Genomic DNA, 6,856 nt, shown 5'->3' with positions numbered 1-6,856 from the left:
AAAACTAAAATAAAATAAAATTTTTTTTTTAAAAAAAAGAATAATAATAATAATAATAATAATAATAATAATAATAATAATAAAAATAAATATTATTATTCTTTTTTTTTTTTAAAAATATTTTTTAAATTTTATATTTATTTTTAATTTTATTATTATTATTATTATTATTTTGCATTTTATTATTGTTATTTTATATTTTTTTATACTTTTTATTTTTTATTATTATTAATTTTTTTTAATTTTTTTTAACTATTTTTATAATTTTTGTTTTTATTTTTATTTTTATTTTTATTTTTATTATTAATATTATTTTTTTATAAAATTTTTATTTTTATTATTATATAAAAAAAAATTTAAAAATTTTAAAAAAAATTAACAATAATAATAATAATAATAATAATAATAATAATAATAATAATAATAAAAACAAAATAAAAAAATAATAATTTTAAAAAAATTTTTTTTTTTTGTAAAGAAACACCTTTTATAATTTTTTTGTAAAATAACACCTTTTAAGAGACTTTTTTTTAAAAAAAACACCTTAAATCAGTTTCCGGTGACTTTTGTCAACTTTCCAGCGTTGACTGGCATAGTTAACGCCGGAAAGTTGACAAAAGTCACCGGAAACTGATTTAAGGTGTTTTTTTTAAAAAAAAAGTCTCTTAAAAGGTGTTTTTTTACAAAAAAAATTATAAAAGGTGTTTCTTTACAAAAAAGGGGTTTTAAAAGGTGTTTCTTTGCAAATTTCCCTTAAAATTAAGTATAGTTTAAGCAAAATTTTAAATAAACTACATATTTTCATGATCAAATTTACCCATTATTTTAAAGTATATTCACTTGTACATATTAGAACAAAATTTTGATGAACCAAAATCCTTTCTATGGTAACCCATGATGATGTTCATCACTTACACAAGCTAACCTTCTTCTACACTCCAAACTCTTACACATTCACTTACACACTCCAACTCTTACACATTCACTTACACACTCTAAATCATTTACACAAGTTAACCTTCTTCTATACTCCTAACACTCTATTTCATACAATCTAATGAACTACAAAGTTGCCCAAACCCATTATAAATACCCCCCTTAGCCATGAGATCACTTACACCACCATCATCAATCTTTCTAACATTCTTTCTTATATTTTCACTTCATTAAAATCTTACTACATTAATACCTTTATTAATTGAAGAAATTAAAGAACATGGAGCTTAGAACACTCTTTACTTAGCTTAAATCATCATCATTATTTTGGGAGTTGGTATTAATTATCTTTGGAGCATTATTATCTATCTTGGAGGATCTTATTTCTTATTATTTTTCTAATTAGTACTTAGTACTAATCCTTGGTGTTAGTATGGTATAACTTCTTACCCTACTCTTTTTGTGGAATTTTACATTATATTTACTTTATAATATGCAAAGTATGAAATATGTTGATATATTTTAGTGGAAGTTAGTTTAATGAAATTATGATCAAGATTATATTAAGTATGTGTATGCTAAAAGTAAATTTAGTATGTTAATCTAATAGTCTTTGAACAAGTTTCGGAAGTTGAGTGCAAAATTATATTCTAGTGATATTAAGCATGATTCATGTTATAAACTAGTACTAGTATATTTATGAGTTATGTGTTATATTAGAAATGTTATTATATTTAAGAATGTATTTTATGTTAGAATTTTGTATTAATATGTTTATGTTAGCCTTCAAACTAGTTTATAAGGTAGTAAGTTATTTTATGAACGTATTTTACTAAGTATGATTATATTAAGAATATTGTTATTATACTTTATTATGAGATTTAAGTTTATTCTTAAAGTTATAGTAAATTTCTAAGTTATTGTGTAAAGTTTTTATTTTTTATTTGTTTTTTTAGTGGTTATGTTAATTATTTAAATCTTGAATTTACTATAATAAATTAAATGAAGTTGTTTTATTAGTGAAAAAAAGGCCCCGAAATACTCGTAGGCCATTCGACCATTATCATATTAAAAGAAAAAGAGTTTGATTTATTCTTTTTTATATTATTATAAGCTATTTTGTGATAATATTAAAATAAAATCTTAAAAGTTATTTTTGAGAAAGCTTTATAAGTTATTAAATATTGAAGTGATTTTCTTGAATATATGAGATTTCATAATTAAAAAAATAATAATAACTTTTGTGACATTTAATTATTTAGTACAAAATAATATTTTATTTGCTAACTATTTGACCAAAATTTATATAAAAAGATGTAAAAGTATTTTTAGTAAACTTGTTCTTAAACTATGTGTGAAATATTGATTTTTTGTGAAATTATAAGTTTTATTTGTTTTATAACTAGAATGTTGATTTTCGCGAATCCAATAAGTTTACTTGTTTTTCCAAACTTGAAATAATTATTTTTTGGTAAACTTGTTGAATTTTGAAAACTTATCCAAAGGTTGCAGTTTAACTTGAATTTTAATTAGAATGTTTGATTTTGTGAGGAGAATAAAGTTTTATTTATTTTAAAGTTGGAAATTTTGATTTTGGAACTTATTTCAAGAGAAATAGATTTTAGTAGCTACTTGTGGAAAATACTAATTTGGAGACTATTAATAAAATATTAAGTTATTAGTGTGAATTTAGTGAACTATTAAAATAAAGTTATAAATAAAATTTAATGTGTAAAAATTAAGTAATGAACATATAAAGACGTAAAGGTGAATTAAACGTTATGATTAAGAATTATATTAAATAAATAAAGTTACCACTTAGGTTGGTCAAATTCAAATTCAAAGTCAACTTGGAGTAATAAAAATGTGATGTACTTGTGTGAAATGTATTGATTGAATGATCCTGATAGTAAGGTAATGTCGAACCATGGACCGGCATGTAAAATCCCGGCGTCCGTGTTGGCCGGCACGTAAAATGCGGTGTAAGACAGGGGGTTCGCTACCTATCCTGTAGAGCTCGAGCATAAATATTGTATTGGAGGGGTGACGACTCCCACCACAGTTACGGTTTAGGACTACGGTTCTCACCTAACTAGACCCTTACATATATCAGGTGTCATATTGATGTGCTTGTTGATCGCTGATAAACTTGATTAGTGTTGATGCTATGATGCATGGTACGGTTATGAGTATTAACCAAATGAACTTACTCAAGTGTTAACATTACCGAATTGTATAAGTGGCAGTAACGTACTTCTGTCAAGATCGAGAATGGTATCTTAATGACTTAAAAGTATGTAACAGAAAAAGAACATGGTAAAAATATACGGTGGTGTCAATTAAGTATAAGTTCGTACTTAAATTATTATTTTGTAAATGTAGCGTATAATTTCCGTATTTTGAGCTGGATAGGAAGTTATGCTCGGCGTTAAGCGCTGACCGATTCAATCGGCTGTCATCCGTATCATGGATGGCAGCATTTTGCAGGATTTAGTTCAGGTTCCGATCCAGGCCGCAGCAATTACTAATTTATCGAGAACTTAGCTGCTTTTTGTATCTTTATTGATCACTTGATGATGATGTATTTTTTTTTCTTTTTGAGCAAACAATATTTCTTATCAGAGGTAATATTTTACTTTTGTTTTAAACAGTTTTAGTTTTATGATTTAAAGTTTTTAACAATTCGGCATTTTGAGACTTCCGCAATATTTTTTTTGTATTAAACATTATTATTAAATGTTAATTATGTATCGAGATTTCCTCTCTTGTTACACATATGCTTGGTCAACTATTAAAGTCTCTCTAAGTGAGAAAACTTGATACATATGCTTACTATTAAAGTCTCTCTAAGTGAGAAAACTTACAAGGTATACTTTTTTATTATCTTCTCTATCTCTTCCCTCCTATATGCCTTACCATCTGCTACCTTTTGGAAGTTAAGTATTTTATTTTTAAGCTACTCTTTCTCTCAATCGAGCTTAAATAATGATGTCTAACTGTCACTGGGTGTACTCTAGATCAACCCACCTACAATGTGTTTAATTTGAGGGATTTAGAAGGAAAGAAAATGGATATATTTGGAGGGATGGGTTTTTGCGGGTTTAGAAAGCAATTCTAAATGCGCGCGCGGCAGGGGGTAGGGAGAATTTGAGAGGAAGAGATTTAAAGGGATGACTTATATGACCTACACCTCTGAGGATCTGATTAGGGATAGGGGTAATTGAAGGCGCCTTATGGGTGAGATACATTGGTACGATGATAATGATGACGAGTCTTCTATTTTTGTTAATAGTCAAATCTTTTCAATTTTGAAAAGATTTGGAAGGAAAATGGTACATTAGCTATAAAAATAATGAAAATGACTTTTACTCTTATCATTTTGTTTTCTAATTTGGATGAATTTATGTCAATTCCCTTTCATGATTTTTAGGTTCAAAAATTTCATCTTTACTATTTCCTTTCTCTTTCTTCCAATTTCCTCCTAAACAAAAAAATAAATTAGGGACATTCCATGTGTTAACCTTGAATTTTTGGCTTTTCCACATGGTAAACAAACCTTTTTTTAATCCACATGGTGACCTTGGCCTTTCAACTTTTCCACGTGATAGACAAAATATTGTTTTTTTGTTCAATTTATGCTATATTTACCCAACTTAATGATTTTTTTTTTTTCAAAAAATAAATGTCATGATCACCTTGATTGACCACATATTTCGAAATTCAGTCGAAATAAATACTTTATTTAACGAAAAACTAAACATTTTGTCTACCACATGGAAAGTTAAAAGCTTGACACATCGTGGATTTAAAAAAATATTTGTGAAATTGTCACAAATTCAGGGTCTCCATGTGGAATTTTCTAAGAAATTATCTCCTTTCATTATCCTTTCCTTCTGTTCTTCTCACTCTATTTCCTTTTCATCCTAATGTTCTATCCAAACACAGAGCTAAAATACATACACCCCAAACCTTCATCATAGTAAAATGAATAAGCAACATATTGTCGACTAGGATCAAAATCTCTCCAATCATGATCGTATTCGACTTCATAACCACAATTATGATGATCTTCCAATGGATGAAGCTTTGATATCTACCAATTAAATAACAAAATAAAATTAATCAATTATATTAAGTGAATTAAATAGTCACTAAAACTAATAAGTATACAAGAGAAGTTATAGAAATATAGCTTATCTTAATTTGAAAAGCGTTTTATTTCTTCTTTGCTTGATTTTTGATGTAATGAAAAAAGCCAATTTGGTGTGTATTTATAGAATACTAGTTTACTATTATTAATAGTCAACAAAATAACAATTGGTTTGAAAAGCTAAAACAACTAGTTTTAAAAAAGTCAGCTTGTTTGGTCGCTGTTACTAACAACGAACAAATGAGACCTGGTCCAACAGTCTCAAACTTACTTTCGCTGTTAGTAACATCGAACAACACAAATTGATTTTTTTTTAACTTTTTCTTTGCCAAGATTCTGTTCGCTGTTGGTAACAACGAACACAATCCAAACCTCAGCTTTGGACAACTAGATGCTTATTTTGGAAATAACAGTTCCCAAAGCTTATTTTGAGAATATATTTTTAAAACAGCCTATTTTTTCAAATTTCTCAAAGTGATCCACTCATGTTTTGTTTTGTCTTTCCGTTCCTCCTTTCAAGTTAGAGTAGGAATAGGGAAATGATTGCCACACTAAAAATTTTCATTGTTTCCCTCAAAGAAAGAAAAGTCATAGGACGAGAGTATGTTACCCTATACATTATTATTTAATTAGCCACAAAAATCCTAAATATATTATGTTTTATTTCTATTATTATTTCTTATTTATTGTTCTCATCCGCCCCTTAGCTTCAAATTTCTTGGGGCATATCAGTAAAAAAAATTTCCAAAGTCATATATGTTCAGATCCCTTGGGGACTTCAGCCGAACATGTTACCTATTTCAATTATTTTTATAAAAGCGAAAAAATCAATAAGCGCGAGGGTTGGATTAATTTACTTCGTTAAAAAATTCCATTAAAAGTCCATTGTCATAAAGATTTTAAAACAATTCCGTTAAATCGGTCAATATCAAACGATTGTTCCTATTCTATATAATACAAATCTTTAGCGAGTTTCACAGAAAATAGACTTTTCATAGATTTTGGAAAAACATGTTTTTGAATAATGGAAAGACATTTGGTAACCCACAAACATCCATTAGATCTAGCTAGTTTTACTAAAATGCTCCGTTCTTCGTCTTCCATTTCTAATTTCATCTCCTATGAACATCATTTCCCTGCAGCTAAGCTCATTTTGTAATTTTCGCACATAAAACTACCGACCGGAGAGAGAAAAAGTGGAGGTCCACTTCGTCGCACATTTTTGCATCTCTCGCGCTCATTTCTTCTCGCTCCCCCTTTCAGTCTCCTTTTTTCTCTCTAATATTCCTATCGTTTTCTCTTCGATCATCTGCAACATCTGATTCACATTGCCGGATCATTCACAACGGTGACCTTTTTTTCCTCGCAAATTCTTCGATTCGCCTATAATTAGGTTATGTGATGATTGAAAACTATTGTGTTTTTGTATCTAATGTATTGGAATTAGTCCACGTTTGGATGACGTGCATTTATTAATTGACGAGTTCACTTGCATTTTGTTTGAGTTTGATGGCTGTGCTTTGATCACATCTTTGTCAGTAGATCAGTGATATTTATTTAATTGTATATAAATGCAGTTACGTTTTCGTCACTTTAATCTTGCTTATCTTAAAATTTAATTAATTAAATTTGCAACTTGCAAGCTGAAGTTTTGTTTACAGGAGAGTTAATTATTACTTAATAGCTATTAAGTATGATGTTTTGTTTACAGGAGAGTTAATTATTACTCAATTTCATATTTGATGTTTGTATACAATTGTAATTGGATGA

At 27.7% G+C, this 6,856-nt stretch overlaps 1 protein-coding gene across 2 annotated transcripts in view; it reads left to right on the top strand.

Moving 5' to 3' along the window:
- Positions 1–6,079: 6,079 nt before the first annotated feature.
- Positions 6,080–6,856, top strand: part of LOC130809834 (BEACH domain-containing protein C2) — a 30,158-nt gene continuing 29,381 nt past the window's right edge. Inside the window, exon 1 of one of the 2 annotated variants that reach the window (XM_057675665.1) lies at positions 6,080–6,434. The gene's annotated coding sequence lies outside the window, so the exon portion shown is untranslated. Of the gene's footprint in view, positions 6,480–6,856 lie in introns of both variants that reach the window. The other variant, XM_057675666.1, reaches the window with a different exon arrangement.

The sequence above is a fragment of the Amaranthus tricolor genome, chromosome 4 (assembly GCF_026212465.1).
Source record: "Amaranthus tricolor cultivar Red isolate AtriRed21 chromosome 4, ASM2621246v1, whole genome shotgun sequence".
Lineage (NCBI taxonomy): Eukaryota > Viridiplantae > Streptophyta > Magnoliopsida > Caryophyllales > Amaranthaceae > Amaranthus > Amaranthus tricolor.
This window is presented reverse-complemented; position numbering and strand designations above follow the sequence as displayed.